Below are 26,920 nucleotides of genomic sequence, written 5' to 3'. Positions count from 1 at the left end.
ATCTGGATTATAGGGGTACCAGAAGGGGGAAAGAAACAGCCACGAGTGGAACACTTATTTGAACAAATAATAAAGGAGAACTTCCCCAGTCTGGCAAAGGAAATAGACTTCCAGGAAATCCAGGCAGCTCAAAGAGTCCCAAAGAAGGTGGACCCAAGAAGGAACACACCAAGGCACATCATCATTACATTAGCCAAGATGAAAATCAAGGAGAGAATCCTAGAAGCAGCAAGAGATAAGGGGACAGTCACCTACAAAGGAGTTCCCATCAGACTATCAGTGGATTTCTCCAAAGAGACCTTACAGGCAAGAAGGGGCTGGAAAGAAGTATTCCAAGTCATGACATCCAAAGACCTACCGCCAAGATTGCTTTATCCAGCAAAGCTTTCATTTAGAATGGAAGGACAGATAAAGTGCTTCTCAGAGAAGGTCAAGTTCAAGGAGTTCATCATCACCAAGTCCTTATTATATGAAATGCTAAAGGGACTTATCTAAGAAAAAGAAGATGAAAAATATGAATAGTGAAAGGACAGCAAACTCACAGTTATTAACAACCACACCTAAAACAAAAGCAAACCAAGAGGACAGCTAGATTGGGAGCAGAACCATAGAAATGAAGAATGCATGGAGGGTTAGCAACAGGGGAGTGGGAGGAGGAGAAGGGGGGAGAAGGTACAGAGAATAAGTAGCATAGACAGTAGGTAGAAAATAGATAGGGGGAGGGCAAGAATAGTAGGGTAAATATAGAATCTAAAGAACTTGAGACACGTGGTTATAAACTAAGAGGGGGAGAATGGTGGGGGAGGGGGTGTGCAGGGTGGAGGGGAATGAAGGAGGGGAATAGAACAACTGTAATGGTATAGTCAATAAAATATATATATTTTTAAAAAGTATACAGGTTTAAGGTGCACAATCCATCTCTACACTGAGTTGTGTGTTCACTAGCCCAAGTCAACTCTCTTCCCATCACCATTTATCCACCCTATATAATCTCCACTTTACTCCTGCTCTATGCCCCCTCACCAGAGCAATCACCACACTGTTGTTTGTGTCCATGAGTTTCTTCTCTTTTTTCCTTTTTTGATCAATCTCATCCCTCCTTCACCCAGCCTCCTATACCCACCCTCCAATAGCAGTCAGCGTGTTCTCTATTAGGCTCTCTCTATTTTGATTGTTAGTTTTGTTCATTAAATTCCCCATATGAGTGAAATCATTTGGTCCTTGTCTTTCTCTGACTGGCTTATTTCACTCAGCATAATAATCTTCAGGTCCATCCATACTGTTGCGAAAGGTAAGATTGCCTTCTTTTTATGGCTAATTAGTATTCCATTGTGTAAATGTACCACAGCTTATTTATTCACTTATTTACTCGGATGCTTGGGTTGCTTTCATATCTTGGCTATTGTAAATAATGCTGCAATGAATACAGGGGTGCATATATTCCTTCACATTAGTGTTTCAGGTTTCTTCAGATAAATTTCTAGAAGTGGAATTGCTGGGTTATAAGGCAGTTCCATTTTTAATTTTTTGAGGTAACTCCATATTGCTTTTCACATTAGCTGCACCAGTCTGCATTCCACCAACAGTACACTAGGGTTCCCCTATCTCCATATCCTTTAAACACTTGTTGTTTGTTGATTTATAGATGATGGTCAGTCTGACAGGTATGAGGTGACATCTCATTGTGGGGTTATTTTGCATCTCTCTGAAGATTAGTAATGTTGAGCATCTTTTCATATGTTTATTGGCCATCTGTATGTCCTCTTTGGAGAAGTGTCTATTCAGGTACTTTTCCCACTTTTAAATTGGATTGTTCATGGGTGGGGTTTTTTTTTTTGAGTTGAGTTGTATGAAGTCTTTATAAATTGTGGATATTACCCCTTATCAGATGTATCATTGGTGAACATGTTCTCCTATTTAGTGGGCTGTCTTTTCATTTTGTTATGGTTTCCTTTTCTGTGCAAAAAACTTTTTAGTTTGATGTAGTCTCATTTGTTTATTTTTGTTTGTTTCCATTGCCTGAGGAGAGATATCATAAAAATGTTGCTAAGAGAATTGTCCAAGATTTTACTGCCTGTGTTTTTTTCTAGAACTTTTATGGTTTTCAGTCTTACAATTAAGTATGTATTTTTAAAAATATTTGTTTAAATAGAGGGGAAGGTAGGGAGAAAGGAAAGGAGAGAAACATCGATGTGAGAGAGAAACATCAATTGGTTCCCTCTTGCACACACCCCAAATGGGGACCAGGCCTACAACCCAGGCATGTGCCCTGACCAGGAACTAAACTGTCAACCTTTTGCTTTGCAAGATGATGCCCAATCAATTGAGCAAAACCAGCCAGAGCACATTTAAGTATTTAATTCATTTTGAGTTTATTCTTGTGTATGGTGTATGAAGGTGATCTAGTTTCATTTTTTGCACGTATCTATTCAATTTTCCCAACACCATTTATGGAAGAGACTGTCTTTGCTCCATTGCATGCTCTTGCCTTCTTTATCAAATATCAATGGACCATAAAGACATAAGTTTATTTCAGGTCTCTTTGTTCTGTTCCATTTATCTATATGTCTGTTTTTGTGTCAGTGCCATACTATTGTGATTACTATGGCCTTGTAGTATAGTTTAATGTCAGGTAGCATGATCCTCCAACTTTGTCCTTCTTTCTCAAGATTGTTGTGTCTATTTGGGGTCTTTTGTGATTCTCCATAAATTTTTGGAATATTTGGTTTAGTTCTGTGAAATATACCATTGATGTCTTGAATTGCATTAAATCTATAGATTGCTTAGAATGGTGTGGACTTTTTAATGATGTTAACTCTTCCTATCCATCAACATGGCATATATTTCCATCTATTTGTATCTTCTTTAATTTCTTCAGTGTCTTATATATTTTTTGAGTACAGGTCTTTTAAATCCTTTGTTAAATTTATTCCCAAGTATTGTATTTTTTATGCAATTGTAAATGGTATTTTTCCTTAGTTTTCTGATAGTTCATTATTAGTGTAAAGAATGCAAAGGATTTCTGGGTATTTATTTTGCATTCTGCTATTTTACTGAATTCACTGATCAGTTGTAGTGGGTGTTTGGTGTAATCTTCGGGGTTCTCCATACACACTATCATGTCTTCTGCAAATCATGACAGTTCTGCCTCTTCCTTTCCAATTTAGATGCCTTTATTTGCTCTTCTTGTCTTATTGCTTGGCTAGGACTTCCAGTACTATGTTGAATTAAAGTGGAGTGACTAGACTAAAACCAATTTCTGTTCTCTCCTTTCCCCCACCAAGTCAATAGCTTATGTATCTATACTTGGCAACCTTAAAGCATTTTCAAAGCATATGAATTTCTTTTACTTCTGCTGGGCCAAAATCATGAAACAGGAAATAGATTAGAAATCACTGGCCTGGCTTCTGACACCTAGTTCAATTTTCAATTAACCCCTAAATATTTTCTTAGTTTGTACTCTGCCTTGAGGTACTCCTCCATTTTACCCAGTTTCATTCCTGTATTCAACCAGCTGATTAAAAACCCTCATCTTACCTTGACTGTTTTAGAATCCCACCAGCAAAAGGCTCATTATAACTGATCTTAATTCTTTAATTAGTAACATTTATTTCTGAAGAAGCAGCTGCCGAGCTGTCCCTTTAATGCACTTTAAAATTTTGAAATTTGAGGAAGAAATAAAGTTTCTAGTACAAATTATTTCTACATAAAGCTGCCTTTTTGCAAAGGTCAACACTCACTGGCTTATGAGGACCTCTGAGGGGGCGATGGGACCTATTCTGGACAAGTCAGAGCTTTCTTTCTGCAGATTCTGGTGGGGGCCAAAAACTTGCTGTCAAAGCAAATTACTTCTTCCAAAAATGTTTTTTTGGGGAAGCTGGGGAACAGAATTCTGAGAAGAGCTGGCTAGAGGAATAATTGGTTGAAGTTATAGCTAATATAGTTTTTGTTTTGAATTCTTCTCCTTAAAAAAAGTTAAATAAAAAATGTCATGGTAAACAGAGCTGAATGCTTCCAGTTCAGACAAAAAATCCAAAAGAGAGGCCCACTTGGATTTGTAAGCCTCTGTGAAAAGGCAGGCTAGTGTTAACAGATAAATTTTAAAGGTAAAATCATGACTTTTATGCAAATATAGAAAGAACATGTGTCAAATTTTTTTAATTTATTAATTAATGAGGAAAGCAGTAAGATGTTACAACCAGTTCAAAGGAAAATTCAAGGGACACAGATTCCCATAGGCAATTAAGAATGCTGGAATGAGTTTTCAAACTGGTGATTTTGTAAAACTGGTCAACATCCAGGGGACAATAGCAAGTTGCATTACATCAGAAAAAATTCATTTGCATTTCTATGGATAAGAACATTTTGCATTACTCTTGGTTTTCTACAACTTACAGAGTTGTTAAACAGCTTGAAGCTGATGAAAGGCACATGACGCTGAAGAGTGCCCAAGTCAGGATGTACAATAATCTTTTTTGTCCATCCAAAGTTTTTTACAAATTTCATTGACACTAGAAAGAACTGTTGCAATCAGACTGCTTTAAGGTCTGCAGAAGCCATTACCCTTGGGGCCCTGGTCATGAGGTAGCCAGGGAGATGAAGAGAGCAAGGAAGGAAAGAAGGAAGGAAGGAAGGAAGGAAGGAAGGAAGGAAGGAAGGAAGGAAGGAAGGAAGGACAGGAAGAAGGAAGAAATGGACCAAGTTGGCTTTTCCAAAGCCTCAGAAGATAGAAAATCTGAGAAGTCAAGAGATCCACCCATGAGGCTGAAAGAAGCTGGTGATTGTATGAGGGGGTCTTTATAAAGAAAACCACAAGTATCTTTTTGCTACTGTATCCTGCAGACCCCAACCTAGGACATCTGCTTGAAATACAACACCTTGGTTCTTGACTGGCCACAAAGTACTGAGTTGGCCAAAAAGTCTGTATGGGTTTTTTTTCTGTAAAATAAAAGACACATTTTTCATTTTCACCAATAACTTTATTGGATATTTTGAGCATATCAGCTATCTCCCGTGTGGTAGAATATTGGTTGTTCTCAATTGATGTCTCCATCACTATCAACTTCAACTTGTCTACCCAACCATGGAGCATTGTCCAGTGAGAAATCTCCAGCAAGAAATTACTTCGCAAACCACTTTTGGCACAAATCTTTTTTTTGTGTGTGCTTCAGTTGTGTTTTTTACCTTTCTTGAGATAATAAAGCAGAATATGCTGAAAATGTTGCCTATATCCTTCCATCTTCAATATGAAAATGGCTACACAAAAATTCACCAATTTTGATAAGTTTTTAAAAAAATGCATGCTGATATGACAATTGTCACAATACAATGTAACACAATTGTTTCGAATGAAGTTAGAGACAACTACGCACCACTAGAGCCATGCTACTGAAAAAACTAAATGAACTTTTTGGCCAACCGAATACAAGTAATTACAATCCCCATGATCAGGTCCACTGGGAAACCTCAAGAACATATTCAGGAGAATTGTGAAGAATTCTGCCAATTTTTCTAGCACTTATCATATTGTGTAACTGATTTTCTATTAAGTGCCTGTACAGCTTTGGTTTTTATGTGTGCCTGAGACCAGTAGAGGTCCAGAAATAAAAAGCAAGCCACTGTCTTTTTTGGGGGGAGGGTGTAACTTTTTTTTTATATCAGTGTTCTAATGTTATCTTATGAGGACAGATGCTTCAAACAACCTGCATTAAATTATATTTTAATGCAATTAAAGAGTATTTTTCACCTGTTGGTAATCACAAACTGAAAACATGTCCTGTGTTTACCTCAGATAAATTGTTACATAAGCTCAGTAACAGAAGGCTTATTTTTATGCATATGGTATTGAATATATTAGTCCACAAACTGAAGTTTTTAAAGTTGAACAGTCCCTAAACTTCCATATATTCTAATGAATATATAGCAATTCTACTAAATTTAAGTGAAAATCTCTGTACGATTCTCACAAATCTATACCATGAGTGTATGATAACAAACCCCTGGATCAAGATGACTTGCCTTTCAAAGTTAGAGTCAAGAGTCTGAAGGGACCTCTAAGAAGTCATTTACCCAAACTCTCTCACCTTCTTATAGAGAAAACAAGATCAGACAAGCCCTGTGGCCTGCCTAAGGACATTCAGCAGTTACAGGCAGGACTATATTCATTCATGCCATTGAAACTGGGCCATCTACTATAATGCTAACTAGGATTACTTTTCTCCTCTCTTCTCTATCCTAAACACCATTCACATTTTTTTCCTAGATCATATTTTAAGTGATTGCTAGGATATTTTATTATAAAATTTTTACTAATAAAAATATCCCAGTGATTGCCCTGGCTCATGTGGCTTAGTTGGCTAGAGCAGCATCCCATAATCAAAAGGTTTCAGGTTCCATTCACAGTCAGGGCACATGCCTAGGTTGCAGGTATGTTTCCTGTCCAGATGCAGGTGTGTTCAACCCCAAGTCTGGACCCCTGGGATCTCTAGTCTGGGCACATACTGATTAATACTTCTTCCTCACATCAATGTTTCTCCCCCTTCTTCTCTCTCTAAAAGCAATGGGAAAAAAAGTCCTTGGGTGTGGATGAAAAAATAAATCTTAGTGATCAGTTAAATTTAACAGTCATTTTTACTTATTTAATCATACATAAGTCTTATAAAGATGCTTGAAGTAATCGTGAACACCTGTTTCCTATATACTTCAAGCAAAGAGTACAAAACCTGGTTAAATAAAACAAAAAGAAGAGAGGTTCTATTCAAGAATATTAAGATTGAAAGCAAACTGTCAAGTATTTGGAAGACAGATGTCTAGCAAGTGTTCTGAAGGCATTCTTGCTGGGTAGAGTACCTGTTCTAATAAACACACACATCACTCAATACTCTGCAGCTCACTCCTGCATGGTAAAATGACAGCTGGTAAAGGAAGTGTGGACAGAATTCTAGATAGAGCTCCTTGTACAGACAATCCATAGAAACAAGTGCTGTCAGAAGGATACCAACTTCTCCCTCTTCTCACAGCAATCAACACCAAATTCCTTCATAGGAGGACTGCACAGAATGTCAGGAGATTTTTAGGATATACTAAGATCAGATTGAGAGATTCTAGTTTATATAGTCAATTTGAATAATTAGGTGGGAAAGAGAACTTTTCTCAAGGGTTGAATTTACTTATTTCTTCAAATTCTGACTGTACATTGCCATCAAGGGCACCAATGAATACATAAGGACTTTTGAAGAGAAAATCCCATGATTTATTTTCTTGCTTGAGGGCTGTTTTCCCCCCCTCCTTGTTTGGAAGGTTTGCAGTACTTTGCTTACATCTGGGCCAGAAAATTGTCCATTTTCTATTTTTTTTGTTTGTCAGTTTATTTTGTTCATTAGATTCCAAATAAAAAATGAGATCAGATGGTATTTGTCTTTCTCTGACTGGCTTATTTCACTTAGCATAATAATCTTCAGGTCTACCCATGCTGTTGCAAAAGATAAGATTTCCTCCTTTTTATGGCCAAGTAGTATTCCATTATGTAAGTGTACCAGTTTTTTTATCCACTCATGTACTGATGAACACAGGCTGTTTCCAGATTTTGGCTATTGTAAGTAACACTGCTATAAATGTAGGGGTACATATATTCTTTCACATTGGTGTTTTGGGATTCTTAAGATATATTTCTAGAAGTGGGATTAATCAAAAGGCAGATCCATGTTTAATTTTTTGAGGAAACTCCATACTGTTTTCCACAGTGGCTTCACCAGTCTGCATTCCCACCAACAGTGCACTAGGGTTAGCTTTTTTCCACATCCTCACCAGCACTTTCTGTTTGTTGATTTATTGATAATAGTCAATCTGGCAGGCAGGGGGTGATATCTCATTGTGGTTTTAATTTGCATTTCTCTAACAATTAGTGACAGTGAGCATTTTAAAAAAATGTCTATTGGCCATCTGTATGTTCTCTTTGGAGAAGTGTCTATTCAGTTCCTTTGCCTACTTTTAAAAAAAAAAGGGTTGTTTGTATTCCTGGTGTTGAGTTATATAAGTCGTTTGTATATTTTGGAAATTAACCCCTTATCAGATATATCATTGGTGAATATGTTCCCCCATCAGTGAGTTTCCTTTTCACTTTTCTGATGGTTTGTTTTGCTGTGCAGAAGCTTTTCAGTTTAATGTAGTCCCATTTATTTTTTTTTTCCCTTGCCCTAAGAGACATATCAGCAAAAAAATTGTTATAAGAGATATCTGAGATTTTACTACTTATGTTGTCTTCTAGGATTTTTATGATTTTGTGACTTGCATTTAAGTTTTTGTCCATTTTGAGTTTATTCTTGTGTGTAGTGTAAGAAGGTGGTTTAGTTTCACTTTTTTGCATGTACCTGTACAATTCTGCCAACACCATTTATTGAAGAGATTGTCCTTACTCTATTGTATGCTCTTGCCTCCTTTGTCAAATATTAATTGACTGTATAGGCATGAGTTTATTTCTAGTCTATTTTCTTTCAGTGATATATATATATATATATATATATATATATATATATATATATATATGCCTCTTCTTATGCTAGTACCAAACTGTTTTGATTACAATGGCCTTGGAGTGTAGCTTGATATCAGGTATTGTGATACCCCCAACTTTGTTCTGCTTTGTCAAGATTGCTGAGGCTATTTGGGGTCTTTTTTCTTCCATATCAATTTCTGGAATGTTTGTTCTAGATCTGTGAAATATGCCATTGCTATTTCAATAGGAATTACATTGAATCTATAGATTGCTTTGGATAGTATGGGCATTTTAATGACATTAATTCTTCTAATTCGTGAACATATTATATGCTTCCACTTATTTGTATCTTCCTCAGTTTCTTTCTTCAATGTACTATAATTTTCTAAGTATAGGTCTTTACTTCCCTGGTTAAATTTATTCCTAGGTAACTTTTTTTGCTATAGTAAGTGGGATTGTTTTCTTGGTTTCTCTTTCTGATAGGTCATTGTTGGCATATAGAAATGCCATTGATTTCTGGATATTAATTTTATATCCTGCTAGTTTGCCAAATTTACTTATTAGATCTAGTAGGTTTTCTGGTGGGGTCTTTAAGGTTTTCTATGTACAATATCAGGTCATCTGGGAATAATAACAGTTTTACTTCCTTTTTTCTAATTTGAATGCCTTTTATTTCTTTTTCTTGTCTGATTGCTTTGGCTAGGATTTCCAGTACCATGTTAAATAATAGTGGTGAAAGCAAGCATCCCTTTCTTGCTCCCAATCTTATGGGAAATGCTTTTAGTTTTTGTCCATTGAATATGATGCTGGCTATGGGTTTTTTATATATGGCCTTTATTATGTTGAGATATGTTCCTCCTATTCCCTGTATTCCCACTTTACTGAGAGTTTTTTTAATCATAAATGGGTGCTAGATATTATCAAATGCTTTTTCTGTATCTGCTGATATGATCATGTGGGCTTTTAAAAAGATTTATTTATTTTTAGAAAGAGGGCAAGGGAAGAGAAAGGAGAGGGAGAGAAAAATCAATGAGTGGTTGTCTCTTAAGCACCCCTTACTGACCCCACAACCCAGGCATGTGTCTTGACTGGGAATCAAACCAGCAACCCTTTGGTTCACAGCCCAGCACTCAATCCACTGAGCCACAGCAGCCAGGGCTGATCATGTGGTTTTATCTTTCATTTTGTTTATGTGGTATATCATGTTTATTGATTTGTGAATATTATATGAACCTTGCATCCCCAGAATAAATACCACTTAATCATAGTGTACAATTTTTTAATGTATTGCTAGATGCAGTTTGCTAATATTTTGTTGAGGATTTTAGCATCTATTTTCACTAGGGATATTGGCCTATAATTTTCCTTCCTTGTAGTGTCTTTATCTGGTTTTGGAATTCAGATAATGCTAGCTTCTTAAAATAAACTCAGGAGTTTTTCTTCCTGTTGATTTTTTTTGGTATAGTTTGAGAAGGATATGTATTAGTTCTGTCCATTTCTTTTTGCTGATCCTTTTGTTTGCTATGAATTACTGCCATCAATTATCTACTTTTTCACCAAGTTCCAGCTGCTTCCTGCTTATTTCTGTTTCTTTAGCCTCTTCCTGAACCCTCCTTTTCCTTCCATTCATCTTTTGCTTCAATTCTTTGGTGAAGAGATCATAGGATGGGACATTTCAAGCATCAGTGGCTTGTTGGAGAATATTCCTTATCCTGGATTCCTCTGTGTACTGCACACATAGTGCAGACTCCATATCTGATCCATGTCCCTGATGAAGTCCAGAGAGGTCAGCCAACTCTTCAGAACCTTTGTATGTCTTTTCGAAAGCTTGAATATCTTCTAGAGATGTATTTTTATTTTTTTAATTATTTATTTTTTTATGTTTAGAGAGAGAGGAAGGGAGGGAGAGAAACATAGATCAGCTGCCTCTCACATGCTCCCAACTGGGGACTAAGCAGCAACCCAGGCATGTACCCTGACTGAAAATTGAAAAAGCAATGTTTCAGTTCACAGGCCAGTGCTCAATCCAGTGAGCCACACCTGCCAGGGCTAGAGATATATTTTTTAAGAATAATCTCCACTGCGAACCAGACGATCTCGGTTCAATTCCCAGTCAGGGCACATGCCTGGGTTGTAGGCCAGTTCCAGACAGGGGCCAGTTCCCAGCAGGGGTTGCACCAGAAGCAAACATATATTGATGTTTCTCTTCCTCTCGCCTTCCCTTCCCCTCTAAAGATAAATAAGTTAAAAAATTAAAAAAAAACAGTTTGAGTTTGTAAATGAGTGAATGCATATTTTTTTTAAAAAAGAATAATCTCCAATATATGTCTCAGTCCCAATCTTGGGCGAACACATCAGAGTCCTTGTCCACTGTTCCTTGCTCATCTGCTCTTTGTCATTCGAAATAGAATAGACTTTCTCCAGAATCTGGAAGCTCAGGTGGCCTCCTTTCTGTTGCCTTTGCCTACCTGGTCTGAGTGCACTTTCAGGGATGCTTTGTGGTGGCCACATTGGACTTTGCCATCCCAGGCTTCCTGCCACAAGCCCGACACTTGGTAAAGGTCTGCAGTGCCTATGATTTCCTTGCTCAGTTCCATCAGCCCCATGGCTAGCAGAGGTGCAAAAGGATAGAAGAATATCCTCATACTGTTCCAGCAGCAGGATAAATTAGGACAATTCTTTTGAAGGGCAATGTGGCAATACATATCAGAAATCATAAAAAAATGTTTATACCCTTTCATGTAGTAATTCCAATCCTGAAAATTTGTCATTAATCATTCAAATGAAGGAAAAACTATATATACATATATACCAATACATTCTAACTGTTAGTAGCCAAATGTAGCTAGAGTAGTTAAGTAAAATAAGACACATGGATTGAATGGAATATTGTGTAGACAATAAAAATCACAATTATCCCTGACTGGTGTGGCTTGGTTGATTTGGTATGGTCCTTCACAGCAAAAAGTCTCTGATTCAATCCCCAGTTGTGGTATATGCCTGGGTTGTAGGCTCGGTGCCAGGATGGGGCATGAACAAGAGGCAGCCAATCAATGTTTCTCTCTCACATTGATGTTTATTTCTCTCAATTTCTTCACCACTCTCTAAAAATCAGTTTTAAAAATCCTTAAAAAATCATAATTCGGAGGACTTCAATAAGCATACAAAAGCCTAAACACGATAAAATTAAGAGATTAAAGGGTAAAAATAGATCATACAATTGTATAGACATTTTCATTGTAATGCTATAAAAACATCTCCAGAAGCTATTTTGGGGCATGGTAAGATGATAGATAAAAATGATCCCGGCTGGTGTAGCTCAGTGGATTGAGCGCGGGCTTGCGAACCACATGATTGTGGTTCGATTCCCAGTCAGGGCACATGCCTGGGTTGCAGGCCAGTTCCCAGCAGGGAACTCACGAGAGGCAACCATACATTGATATTTCTCTCCTTCTCTCCTTCCCTTCCCCTCTAAAGATAAATAAACTTTAAAAAATCTTTTTAAAAATGATACATTTTTTTCTTTTATGAAATACAATTTCTAAAATAAGTTGAAAATAAATTTAAAGCAATAAATAAATGAAACAAGTACTGGTCTAATACCAAGGAGACTAACATCAGAGAGTATCTTCTCTCCCTGGCCTGCCCTTCTAAATCTACTAGCTCCTGCTATCTGCTTCTAATCCTAAAGGAGGGAAAGGGAGAAAAAGGGAATATTGAAAAAGGAGAGGTACCCAAGAAAATGGGCCTGTGAGAACCAAAAGACATATTGCTGATGAATGCCTCTGCTTACTATGCTAAAGAAGTTGAACATTCCAATGGACTAGGTTCCCTTTCATACCTCTATATAAATTTATGTAACAATAGAAAACATTTATTTTCAGGTAGTATAAAAATAAGTATTTCTTTTCCATAAGATATATTTTGTTTATTTTTATTTATTAAATGTTTCTTTGAATAGAGATTATAATAATAAAGAACATTTTAAAATAATAACTTTTATAATTCTATCACATGAACAGTTTTCTCTTTCTGAATTTACCATCAATGAGCATAAATAATTTTACATATTACAATTATTGTATAATGCCATTTTGAATTCTATGTTTTATCTTAGCATCATTTGATAATCATATTTTATTCCTATATTCTTCATAGTTATCATTTTAATGACTGCATAGTATTCCTCACTGTTGATGGATCATCACCCGTTAAACCATGTCCCTAGTGTTTGTCATCTTAGGCTGTTTACAACTTTTTGGCTTTACAACTTTTCATTTTGATGAAAAGGAAAGAAGCTCTGTTTTTTAAAAAATCCTTACCCAAGGATATGTGCTTATTGATGAGAGAGAGAGAGAGAGAGACAGAGGGAGATAATTGTTGATGTGAGAAAGAAACATAGATCAGTTACCTTCTGTATGCATCCTGACTGGCAATCAATCAAACCCACAACCTTTTGGTGTGCAGGACAACACTTCAACCAACTGAGATACCTGGCCAGAATGAAAGAAGCTCTTTTCAGTCTTGTCTAGCTGTTTAAGTTAAAAGACTTCCAATGCTTATTTGAAATCCTACACTTGGCTTTCCAATATACTAGAGCAGAGATTGTCTATTAAGATGACTCAGAGGGACTTCAGCCATCATGCAGATTTTAGAGTGTGTGGGCAGCTGGAATGAAGCTGCTGCTGGGTTTTGCCCTGCTCCGTTGCTGGCTAGACAGGGGAATGTCCCTCACATCGAATAGATTAGAAGAAAAACATTAAACTTGTTTTACTGTGCTGGGCATGGCTTTGGGTAGACCTAGGTTCACATCCCAGCACTTACTAGCTGTGTGATTGGCACACCTGTCTTAAACTGAGCCTCAACTCCTCATCTGTAAATGAGGAACCAAATTAGATGGTGTTAGAGGCACTGTATAATTCTGACATGCTATGACTCTAGCTATCCATTAGTCTGTTCTACAATCTTGTTAACATTCTGCCTTAATCAATACAAATATTCATTTCCCAAAGTCTTTGATTTACTTTTGTCTTCCTCTCTCTCAGGAAAGAATCTTGACTTCATCTTCTACTTGGCAGATGAAGTGAAGTTCTAGTCATCTCCAGCAGGATTTACTTCAACTTCCTTCCTTACCCAGTCTCTTCTCTTTCTTCTTTACATCAGAGAAAAAAATTTCTCACTCCCAGCTTTTAATACCAGCCCCTCCTACTTCTGTAAAGACTGTGCTCCATTAATTATATCCTGTCAACAACATTTTCAATTTCTCCCTCTCTTCTGCTTCCTTCCTCTGTCTATAAACATACTCAGATATTTTTCATTCTAAAACCCACTCTGGATCTAGTAACTACTTCAAGATTTTGTTTTTCCCCTTCTTTTTGTCACCAAGCTAAAAACTGGTCATCAATACAGATGTCTGTATTTCCATTACAAGGTCAACAATAAGTCTAATGTCACTTATTCCCTCAAATCATTCCCCTCCACTAATTGCTGTATTTTGCTGTGTATAATGTTCACAAAAACCATGGATGTGCATTATACACTGCAAAATATGGTACTTCTTTTGTTGGTTTTGTTGGTGCCTCTTCTCCCACTTCTAAAAGTGGGGAAGAGGGTTTTCAGGAACTGCTATAAAGGACACATGGACAAAACCAAGGGGGAGGGTAGAAGCAAGGGAGGGAGGTGGGTTTGTCTGGGGTTGGGGAGGGGTGGGGAGAAAATGAAGACTACTGTAATTGAACAACAATGAAGTAATTAAAAAAATAAAACTAGGTTATTCTGAAACATTGTTACATGAGGAAGTGGGATATAAGATAACAGGCATGATACTTAAAAGAGGTATATGATCCCTCCCTAGTGTAGCTCAGAGAATTGAATGTGGGCCTGTGAACCAAATGGTGGCCAGTTTGACTCCCTGTCAGGGCATATGCCTGGGTTGCAGGCCATGCCCCCATTTTGGGGTGTGTGAGAGACAACCACACATTGATATTTCTCTCCTTCTCTTTCTCCCTCCCTTCCCCTCTCTCCAAATATAAATAAATAAATAAAATTTTAAATGATGTATATGAAAAGCCTAGGAGGAAAAAATATTTCCAAGGGATAAAATGGTTGATTTAGATTATTAGATTTTTATAGATTTCCCCCCTACTTTCTGAATTTCCTGTAATATGGTTATATTGTTTCTGTGATTAAAAAATAGCTTTTAACAGAAAAATAAAATTAATATGCATACTACATCCAATTACATCTTTGATCCTCTCTGTTCCTTCTTGTATCTCTTTCCCCCTTGGTAATGTCATCTACTCCCATGAATGCAATCATACCCTCAATGACAATGACTTCCACATCTAGATCTTTAGTCCCTTCTGATCTCTTGGATTTCTAGCTCCCTACTTGCAAGTACATTCAACACCATCTGTTATGTCTGAGACATTAGTAAGAGAACTTAACATATCCATAATATTGGCCATTTTTTCACTACCCAGAGTTAACCAGCTGGACACCGTATCTAAACTGGGCAACTACAACAAGTTTCTAATTGGCCTTTTTACTTACCTCTTTATTGTGTTCATATATCAGTGTGTATGATCTGCTTAAAATAGAAAGCAGAGCATAGTACCGCTTTCCTTAGAAAAGTGTCTCACAATTTCCATTTCAATCAGAATGAAACCCAGAGTCCTTATCATTATCTATAGGGCACTACATAATGTTGACCATAGCTGCATCTCTGAGCTCATCTTTCTTGTGGTGATATCCTCTGCTTCAACTGTCTTTTTTCTGTGCTCTCTCCCCTCTTCCACATACAGCTTCTCTCTTGCTTCATGGGTGTTACACCTGCTGTTCTCTCTGCCTGATCTTCCCTTAAGTCCCTCCACCCTTATCTTTCTTCATGGGAGAGTATAATTTTTTCCTTCTCATCCTTCAGCACTCAGCCCAAACACCATCTCCTAATAGAAGCATCCGTAGATCACCCTATAAAAAGAAGGTCCACCCATGTTGTTCTTTATTACAACACACTGTCCATTTCTTTCATGGCACTTCTCAAAATTTGTAATTTCCGTGATTTGTTAGCTTTTTGATTTTTTTGTGCCAGTCTCCTTCTCTGGACTATAAATTCTATGACAGTGAAGACCATTTTTTATTTTGCTCATTGCTTATAATTCAGAGCCTTTAATAGTGCTTGACATATAGTAGGCCCTCAATAAATACATGTCACATAATTGACTCAATAAATGACTTATTATGATTGTGATTTTTTTCCTGACTGCTAAAGACATAAAAGGTGTCAGGCACTTTTACATAAATTATATCATTTAACTCTTGCAGAGGTATTTTAAGTAGAAAACTTTTTACATTAAATTTTTATTTTTAAATAATTGTAGACTCACATGCAATTGTAAATATAATACAGAGAGATCCCATTTACCCTTCATGTAGCTTCCCCCAGTGCAACATCTTTCAAAGCTATAGCACACTATCACAACCTTGATATTGACATGGATACAATCCACCAAATTTATTCAGATATGGCTGTCTTACGTGGACTCAGTTGTGTGTGTGCATGTCTATTTTTATGCAATTTTTAAAGCAGTGGTTTATATTTTTAAAGATTTTACTTATTCATTTCTAGAGAGAGAAGAAGGGGGGTAAAAAGAGAGGTAGAGAAACATCAATGTGACAGAGATGGGGGACCTGGCCTGCAACCCAGGAGTGTGCCACGACCAGGAATTGAACCAGAGACTTTTCAGTTCATAGCCCGGTGCTCAATTCACTAAGCCACACAAGCCAGTGCTATTTTTATGCATTTTTATCACATGTATAGTAGTAGATCCTTGTATCTTCCAATGAAGTCAGGATACAAAAGAGTTCCCTCACTGCAAGGATCGCTCATTATGCCCCATTAAAAATGACACACACCGTTTTTCCCACATACCTTCTCCCTCATCCCAACCCAAATCCCTGGCAATCATACATTTGTTCTTCAATTCTGTAGTTTTATTATTTCAAGAATATTAGATAAACAGAATCAGAGAGCACATAATCTTATGAGGTAAGCTTTTCACTCAGGATAATTACCTGGAGGTTTATCCAACTTGTGTATATCAATAGTTCACTCCTATATATTGCTGAGTGGTATTCTATCATATGAATTACCCCAGTTTGTTTTATGATTCATGTGAATGCTATTGAGCTCACTGAAGGCTACCTGGATTGTTTCCAGTTTTGAACTGTTGTAAATAAAAATCCTGTGAATATTCATGTATAGGCTTTTAAAAACATTTTTTAAAGATTTTATTTATTTATTTTTAAAGAGAAGGAGAGAAATATTGATGTGTGAGAGAAACATCGATCGGTTGCTGCTTGCACACCCCCAACCAGGGACCTGGCCTGCAACTCAAGAATGTGCCCTGACTAGGAATTGACCTGTTGACATTTTGGTTTGGGGGATGATGCCCAATTCATTGAGCCACACTGGTCAGGACCCATCTGCATATCCTCTTGATCTCTTCATGTATTTTAACCATTTTCTAATTGGATTTTTTTTGACTGTTAACTTTTCAGAGCTCTTTATTTGTCCTAAATACAAGTCCTTTTTTCAAATACGTAGTTTACAAATATTTTTCCCAGTCTGTAGCTTGTCTTTTCATCTTTTTAAAATATATTTTTAAGATTTTATTTATTTATTTATCTTTAGAGGGTAAGGAGAGAGGGAGAGAAACATCAATGTATGGTTGCCTTTTGTGTGTCCCCTGCCGGAGGCTTGCCTGCAGGGAACCAGCCTGCAATCCAGGCATGTGCCCTGACTGGGAATCGAACCATGATCCTCTGGTTTGCAGGCCTGTGCTCAATCCACTGAGCTACACCAGCCAGGGCGCTTGTCTTTTCATCTTTTTAACACAGGTTTTCACAGGACAAAAATTTATTTTCAGCTTTTATAAAGTCCAATTTATAATTATTTCCTTTTATAGATCACGTTTTCAGTGTAAAGTCTTAGGAATCTGACTAGTCCTTTATCCTGGAGGTTGTCTCTATTTTTTCTAAATTTTGTAGAAATTAGTTTTAATTATTTAAATTAGTAAAATTTAGTTTTATATTTTACATTTAAGTCTGTTATGTATTGAGTTAATATTGCATAAGGTATGAAGTTTAGATAGAGGTTATTTTTTCTGCCTATGGATGTTCAGTTGTTCTAGCATCATTTGTTTGAAAATGTTTGCTTCCTCAGTTGAATTGGTTCTGTACCTCTGTGAAAATTAGCTGGGTATATTTGTGTGGCTCTATTTCTAGGTTCTGTATTCTGTTCTGTTGATGTATGTGTCTATACTTCTTCCAATATAACAACTGTTTTGATTTTTGTGGCATTTAGTGAATCTTAATATTGAGTAGAATGACTCCATCCACTTTCTTCTTTTTCAAGATTGCTTTAGTTAATCTAGGTTCTGTGTTTTTCTATATAATTTTTAAAGATTTTATTTATTTTATTTTTTGAGAGAGAGGAAGGGAGGGAGAAACAGAGGGAGAGAAAAGTCGGTGTGAGAAACATGAATTGGTTGCCTCTAATATACATACTGACCAAGGATGGAACCAACAACCCAGGCATATGTCCTGACCAGGAATTGAAAACCTTAATTTTCAGGATATGGCACAACCTACAGCCACACTGGTCAGGGTTCTATATAAATTTTAGAATAAGCTTGTATATGTGTAGAGAAAACAAACAAACAAAAAAACCCTAGCTGAGATAATTTAATTTAACAACTTTGTTGAGATATATAATTAAATTACATATAATAAAACTACACATACAGGGGTGGGCAAAAGTAGGTTTACATTTGTCAGTGCGTGGAACATGGTTTATTCTTGTATTATTACTTATTAATTATTGCATTATTTTCCATATGATCAACTGTAAGCCTACTTTTTCCCACTCCTGTATTTAAAGTATATCATATAGTGAGATTCGACATATATACACACCATCACGATTAAGAGAACATATACATCTTCCTCCAAAGATTTCTCATACTCCCTTTCCATTCAGATTTATCTCAAGACAACTACTAATCTAATTTCTGTCATTATACATTAACTTGCATTTCTTAGAGTTTTACATAATATATAATCTACATTTGGAATCATAAGGAATAATTTATTCCTTGTTAAAGCAAAGAGGTATTCTACCCTATAGATATATTACAATTTGTTTACCCATTCCCTAATTGAGGGACATATGAGTTGTTTTCAGTTTGGGGCCAGTACAAATAAAGCTGCTATGGATATTTGTGTATAAGTATTTAATACATGTCTTAATTTCTTAGGGGTAAAACCCTAAGAGTAGTATGGCCTGATAATGTGGCAAATGTATGTCTAACTTTTTAAGAATCTGCCAAACTGTTTATCAAAATGGTTGTAGCATTTACATTCATTCCCATCAGCAATGTATGAGTGTTCCAGTTCCTCCACATTCTTGTCAGCCTTTGGTATGGTCAAAATTTTAACTTTAAACATTCTTATAGTGCATATCTCACTGCAGTTTTTTTTCTTTTTTTACATTTTGCCACATGACTAATGATGTTGAGCATCTTTTCATGTGCTTACTTGCAATCCAAAAAACTTCTTTGGTAAAATGTCTGTTCATATTTTTTGCCCACTTTTAATTGGGTTATTCATTTTTTTAGTGATAAATTTCAAGTTTTTTCCTATATTCTGGGCACAAATCCTTTATCAGATATACGCTTTGCATATATCTGTGAGTTGTCTTTCCATTTTCCTCACCATGTCTTTTGAAAAACAGACATTTTTCCTTTTTATGAAATCTAATATGTCAATTTTTTATGGATGATGTTTTTGGTGTCATATCTAAGAAATGCTTGCCTAACCCAAGTTCACAAAAGTTTTTCTCTATTTTCTTCTAAGTTTTACATTTAAGTCTATGATTTTCTATCTTAGAAACACTACAATTAGGCTTGTGATCTATTTTGAGCCAATTTTTTAATAGGTATAAGACATGGATGGAAGTTTTTTCTTTTTTCATATATTGATATCCACCCAATTGTTCTAACATTATTTATTGAAAGATTATTCTTTCTCCATTGAATACTTATTCACCTTTGTCAAAAATGAGTTGTCCATATATGTCTAAGTCTGCATATAAACTTTCTATTTTGTTCCATTGATCTATATACTTATTTTGCACCAATATCATGCTGCGTATATTACTGTAGCTTTAAAAGATGTCTTGAGCCCTAGTTGGTGTGGCTCAGTGGACTGAGTACTGACCTGTGAACCAAAGGGTCGCCAGTTTGATTCCCAGGCAGGGCACATGCCTGGGTTGTGGTCCAGGTTCCCAGCTGGGGGCAAGCAAGAGGCAACAACACATTGATGTTTCTCTCCCTTTCTTCTCTTTCTCCCTCCCTTTCCTTCTGTTAATAAATAAACAAAATCTTAAAAAAAAGAAGTCCTGAAATCAGGTAATATTGGCCCTCTAACTTTGTTATTATTCAAAGTTGTTTTAGGTATTCTGTGTTCTATGTATTTCTATATGAAATTTAGAATCACTTGTCATTGTTTAGAAGAGCCTTCGGGGATTTTGATTGGGATTGCATTTGAATTTATAGATTAATTTAGAGAGAGTTGACATCTTAATATTGAGTTTTCTGCACTATAAACATGATATATCTCTCCAATTATCTTCAGTTCCTCCCAGCAATGTTCTATAGTTTTCAGGGTTCGGATCTTTTACATCTTTTGTCAATTCATCCCTAAGTACTTGAATTACTCATTGGATTAGTTATCAGTAAGTATTTTGTTACTATTGCAAATAGTATTACTTTCTTAATTTGGATCATCAAAATTTTTTATTCCTAGTATATAGAACCATAATTGTAACACATTGATCTTGTATCCTATAGTCTTGATAAACACACTTAATGTTTTAAGATATTCTCAAAATCCCATCAGATTTTCCATGTAGATGATGATGTCTGAACAACGATGATCTCACCTCTGCCATTTCAATCTGATGCCTTTTATTTCTTTGTCTTGACTGATTGCACTGGCTAGAATGTCCAATACAATGTTGAATAGAAGGGTGAAATGGACATTCCTTTTCCTCTTCTTGATCTTTCATCAATAAGTACAAAATTAGCCGTAGATTTTTTGTAGATACTTTGTATCAGATTGAGGGAAGTTGCCTTTTCTCCCTGTTTTGCTGAGAATTTGCATCAGAAATGGGTATTGAATTTTGTCAAGTGCTTTTTCTGTATCTGTTAAGATGATCATGTGGTTTTTCCTTTTAAGTTTGTTAATATAGTGAAATCCATGGACTGCTTTTGAAATGTTAAACCATCTCCACATCCTGGGATAAACTGTAGTAGTCAGGGGTGTCCAACCTGCAGCCCAGGATGGCTGAGAATGCGACCCAACACAAAATCGTAAATTTACTTAAAACCTTTTTTTTTGCTCACCAGTTTTCATTAGTGTTTGTGTATTTAATGTGTGGCCCAAGACAACTCTTCTTCCAGTGTGGCCCAGAGATGCCAAAAGGATGGACACCCCTGTATGTAGTTCATCATGATGTTTTATCATATATATATATATTGTTAGATTCAATTTGCTGAAATTTTGTTTAGAAAACTTTTGTATCAAGGTAGTACTTGCCTCTTACAAAATATTTTGTTATCAGTTGCCATAAGATGGGAAATAATCCCCCTTCTTCAACTTTCAGTAAGAATGTAGAATTACTATTGTTTCTGAAATTTTTGGTAGAATTCACCAGTGAAGTCATTTGGAGCCTGGCATTTTTGTGTGTGTGGGAAGGATTTTTCTTTGGAGTCTTTTCTTCTTTTTTATTAATTTAAATTTTTTGTTAAAAATTATTTTGCGGGAATGTTTTTAACTACCTATTCAATTTTATTAATGTAGGGCTATTCAAGTTACCTAATTTTTTTAAAATTGAGCTTTGATATTTTGTTTCTTTCAAAGAATTTATACATTTCATCTAAATTGTCCGATTTATGGACATGTAGTTGTTCATAATATTCCATTATTATGTTAATATTTTGTGGAATTTGTAGTGACATCATCTTTCTCATTTCTGGTATTAGTAAATGCACGTCTTCTCTCTGGTTTCTTTGTCAGTCTGCCTAGAGGTCTGTCAATCTTATTGATCTTTTAAAAGAGTCATCTTTTGATTTCATTGATTTTTCTCTATTGCTTCTCTGTTTCTTGTCATTGATCTTCACTCTGGTATTTATGATGATTTCCTTTCTTCTGCTTATTTTGTGTTTCATTTGCTCTCCTTTTTCTAGTTTCTTAAGCAGAGGTCATTGACTGTTGACATTTTGTTCTTTTCTAATATAGCTGTTTTAGTACTAGAGTACTAAAGAGTGTACAGCTTCTTCTCACTGATTTAGCAGCATCCCACAAATTCTCATACATTCTGTTTTCATTTTTATTAAGATTAATATATGTTCTACTTATTAGCTTTTATTCTTTGACTTATGGCATATTTAGAAAGCTGTTATTTTGTTGTCAAGTATTTGGAGGTTTTCCAGGTATCTTTTTGTTATTAATTTCTAATTTAATTCTATTGTGATAAGAATACATATTTATATGAATTGAATCATATGAAAAGATGCCACATATCACTAATCACCAGAGAAATGTAAAATAAAACCACAAAGAGATATCACTTCATACCTGCCATAATGGCTACCATTAATAAACCAACAAACAAGAAGTGTTAGTGAGGATGTGGAGAAAAGGGAACCCTCATGTGCTGTTGATGGGAATGTAGACTGGTGCAGCCACTGTGGAAAACTTTACATAATTTCCTCAAAAACTTAAAAATGCAACTGCCTTATGACTCAGTGATTCCACTTTTGAAAATATACCCAAAGAAGCGCTAAACACTAATTAGAAACAGTGTATGCACCCCTGTGTTCATTGCAGCATTATTTACAATAGCCAAGATCTGGAAACAGCCCAAGTGCCCATCAGTAGATGAGTTGATAAAAAAAGCTGTGGTACAGTTACACAGTGGAATACTATTCTGTCATAAAAAAGAAGGAAATCTTACCTTTTAAATTTCCTTAAGTTTCTTTTGTTGCCTTAAATATGGTCTATCTTGATGAATGTTAAATGTGTACTTGAAAAGAATGAGTGTTCTGCCCTGGCTGGTGTAGCTCAGTGGATTGAGCGCGGGCTTGCGAACCACGCGATCGAGGTTCGATTCCCAGTCCGGGCACATGCCTGGGTTGCGGGCCAGTTCCCAGCAGGGGACTCATGAGAGGCAACCATGCATTGATGTTTCTCTCCTTCTCTCCTTCCCTTCCCCTCTGAAGATAAATAAATAAAATATTTTTTTAAAAAAGAATGAGTGTTCTTCTGTCATTGGGTGGAGTGTTCCATAAATGTTCAAATCTTCCATATCCTTACTGATTTTCTTCTTACATAAATGTTGAGAAGGGGGGTATTTAATCTCTAAACAAAGTAATGAATTTGTTGAGAAGGGGGTATTTAACCTCTAAACAAAGTAACTGTAGTTTCATCAGTTTTTGCTTAATGTGTTTTGAAGCTATTTTATTACATGCATAAATATTTAAGAATGTTATTTCTTCCTGATGACTTGAACCCTTTGTCATTATGAAACAACGTCTTCTATTCTTAGTAATACATTTTGCTCTAAAACCTATTGTATCTAAGCCCTGGCTGGTGCAGCTCAGTGGATTCAGTGCTGGCCTGAGCATCAAAGGATTGCCAGTTCGATTTCCAGTCAAGGCACATGCCTGTGTTGTGAGTTAGGTCCCCAGTAGGGGGCACACAAGTGGCAACCACACATTGATGTTTCTCTCCCTCTTTTTTCCCTTCCCCCTCTCTAAAAATAAATAAATGAAATCTTTAGAAAAAAAAGAAAAATCTATTTTATCTGATATTTATCTAGTTATACCAGATTCCATTTAACCAGGGTTACCATGGTATACTTTTATCCATCATTTTTGAAAAGATTTTATTTACTTATTTTTAGAGAGAAAGAAAGAGAGGGAGAGAAACATCAATGTGTGGTTGCCTCTCATACACCCCCTACTGAGGACCTGGCCCACAATCTAGGCATGTGCCCTGACTTGGAATCAAACCTGTGACCCTTTGCTTCACAGGCTGGCATTCAATCCACCAGCCAGGGCCATTATTTTGTTTTTAATCTATTTGTATCTTTATACTTAGAGTGTTTTTTATAGGCATCAAATACAGTTGAGTATTGCTTTTCTTTTTAATCCAACTAGACAATCTCTGTCTTTTCACTTGAGTGTTGAAGTCATTTTCGTTTCATGTAATTTTATATATGTTTAGATTTAAATCTGTCATCTTGCTATTTGTCCCATCTGATTTTTGTTTTCTCAGTACTTTTTTTCTGCTTTCTTTTGGACTGTTAAAATAATTTCTATTATTCCATTTTGCCTTCTTTTTAAGACTATTGGCAATGACTCTTTGTTTTGCTATTTTAATAGTGGCTGACTATTCAGACATTATAAGCATAATAACTAAATATTACAAACAACTTTATGCCCATAAATTTTATACTTTAGATGAATTGGACCAAGGCTGATACAAATTATCCAACTCACTTCAAAAGAAATAGGTAACCTGAGTAGTTTAATATTTGGTCAGAAAATTTAATTTATAGTTAAAAATCTTCCAATCCCAGATGGTTTCACTCACAAATTCTACTAAACTTTTAAGGAGCAAATAATATTGATCACACACACATCTCTTCCAAAAAAATTAAAGAGAAGTGAGAATTTCCCAATTTATGAGGCTAGTGTTACCCTAATACCAAAGCCAAGCAAAGAAACTACATAGAAAGAAAACTACAGACCATTTATTCCTTGCAAACATGAAATGAGACTAGTCATCATGACTGTGTGTTTTTACAAATTCAATTAGGCAGTTGCATAATAGGTGGAGAGTTGGATTTCACCAGACTTGAGGTTTAGCCATTTGAATAATAAGTGTGAGAGGGGTCAAGGAATTGACAGCATATGTAGAGGCATTATTATAATGATTGACCATGGAATTTGTGTTGGGTAGGGAGGGAAGTAAAAACATGGAGAGTGAGTAGCAAATTCAATGAGTGGGACTGAAGTATTGTTAAAGTGAAAAATAACAAGGCATGTGTCGGAAAAAAGGAGGTGGTAGTTGAAGAGTGAAGTGCTTAAGACTGAGAAAAGAGAACAATAGAAATTTTTCAGTAATTATAAGGTCAATGGTATGGCCAAGTGGGTTAGTTGATACAGTAGGGTTAATGACAATTAAAGAAGAGGTCAAGGAACTGAGAGCATAGACTATTATTAAGATAATCTATGTAGATATTAAACTAACCAAGAATTTCTATAGGAATAGTGTTAGAGGGAGTGATGGTGACCCAGGTGCTAAAATTTTCAAGGAGTAAATGTGGATGATCCAGAGGTCAGTGGCTGACAGACCTGAGGAAAGATAGTAGGTGTTATAATCTGATGACACGAAATTCAAAGCTGGGTGTTATTATTGAGGAGGGAGGAGAATGTCCTGGAAGTGACAATGAGGAGGAGATCTCTTCCACCTCCAGGTATTGTGGTGATAGAAGTACAAGAGAAAAGACAGCACCATTCAAGAAGGTTTCAGGGACTGTAAAGATCTTAGAGGAGAGTTCTATTTCAGTTAAGGGAGAAAATGAAGAGAATATATAGAGAAGCAGTTACATATATAGGGGAATTTGACAATGATTGTCCACAAATTCCAGGGAACATATTAAGGATTTCAGAAGTTGGGGAAATGTAGAAAATAAAGTCATAAAAGGAATAGAAAGAGCTGCCTGAGTAGGCTCATATTGAAGGATGATTGGAAGCCTTTGACTGATTTCAGAAAGCAGAACTAGTAGAATGTATGCGTATTTGTCTGTGAGTGTGGGGGGAAAGAGAGAGAGAACACAGGAATTGACCCACACAATTGTGAAGTTATCTGAGGAGTTGCTAAGCAGATACAAAATCCAAAGGGTAGACCCTCAGGACAGAAAGACTGTGGGCAGATTAGAACTCATGGCACAGACTGAAACTGTTGTCTTCAAGCAGTCAAAAAGATCATGAGCATGATAAAACTCTATGGTCACGCCAGCCAAAGCTGTGATCCACAGTTGGAAATTGTTCTCGATCCCAGGGAAATCTCAGCTCTGCTTTTATGGTATTCCATTAAATTCAGTTAGGTCCATCCAGATAACCCAGGCAAAATGCCCTTGCTTAAAATCAACTGATAAGGGGTTTTAGTTTCACCTGCAAAATATCTTCATGGCAACATTTATATTTGTGTTTGACTGAATAACTGTAGCCTAGCCAAGTTGACACATTAAAAAAACATCACAGCCCTGGCTGGTGTGGCTCAGTGGATTGAGTGCTGGCCTGGGAACCATAGGGCTGCTGGTTCCATTACCAGTTAGGACACATGCTTGGGTTGCAGACCAGGCTCCCAGTAGGGGGCATGCAAGAGGCAATCACACATTGATGTTTCTTTCTCTCTCTTTTGCACTCCCTTCCCCTTTCTAAAAATAAATAAATAAAATCTTTAAAAAGTTATTGCAATATTAACTTTTCTAATCCATGAACATGGGAAATCTTCCCATTAATTTGTATTTTCTTTATTTCTTTCATCAATATCTTATCATTTTCAGTGTACAGATCTTTCATCTCCTTGGTTAAATTTATCCTTAAGTATTTTATTCTTTTTAAAAAATATATATTTTTTAAATATTCTATTTACTTTTAGAGAGAGGGGAAGGGAAGGAGGAAGAGTGGGAGAGAAACATCAATGTGTGGTTGCCTCTCATGTGTCCCCTACTGGGGACCTGGCCTGCAACCCAGACATGTGCCCTGACTGGTAATCGAACCAGCAACCCTTTGCTTCAAAGGCCCGTGTTCAATCCACTGAGCTACAGCAGCCAGAGCAATATTTTATTCTTTTTGATGCTATTGTAAATGGGATTGTTTTCTTAATTTCATTTTCTAATAGTTCTTTGCTAGAATAAAATACTACTGTGTATAGAAATGGAACTGCTTTTTACATAGTGATTTTGTATCTGCAACTTTACTGAATTTATTTGTTAGTTCTAACAGTTTTTTTGTGGAGTCTTATGGCATTCTATATATAAAATGACATCATCTGCAAACATTGACAATTCAACTCCTCCCTTTCTGATTTTGATGCCTTCAAATTCCATGCAATTTCTATCAAAATTCCAATGGCATTTTTCACAGAAAGAGAGAAAAAGATTCAAATATTTGGATGAGACTACAAAAGACCATGGATAGCCAAAGAAACCTTGAAAAAGAATAACAAAGATGAACACATGCCATGTCTTATTTCAAATTATACTACAAAGCAATAGTAATTGAAACAGTA

At 36.1% G+C, this 26,920-nt stretch overlaps 1 pseudogene; it reads right to left on the bottom strand.

The window, feature by feature from the left end:
* Positions 1-7,228: 7,228 nt before the first annotated feature.
* LOC118992740 (dnaJ homolog subfamily C member 9-like) lies at positions 7,229-11,100 on the bottom strand (annotated as a pseudogene).
* Positions 11,101-26,920: the final 15,820 nt, after the last annotated feature.

Source organism: Sturnira hondurensis, unplaced genomic scaffold (assembly GCF_014824575.4).
Source record: "Sturnira hondurensis isolate 20B ecotype Veracruz unplaced genomic scaffold, ASM1482457v3 Scaffold0008328, whole genome shotgun sequence".
Taxonomy (NCBI): Eukaryota; Metazoa; Chordata; class Mammalia; order Chiroptera; family Phyllostomidae; genus Sturnira; species Sturnira hondurensis.
Note: the sequence above shows the minus strand (reverse complement) of the source record. Positions and strands in the feature narration are given on the sequence as shown.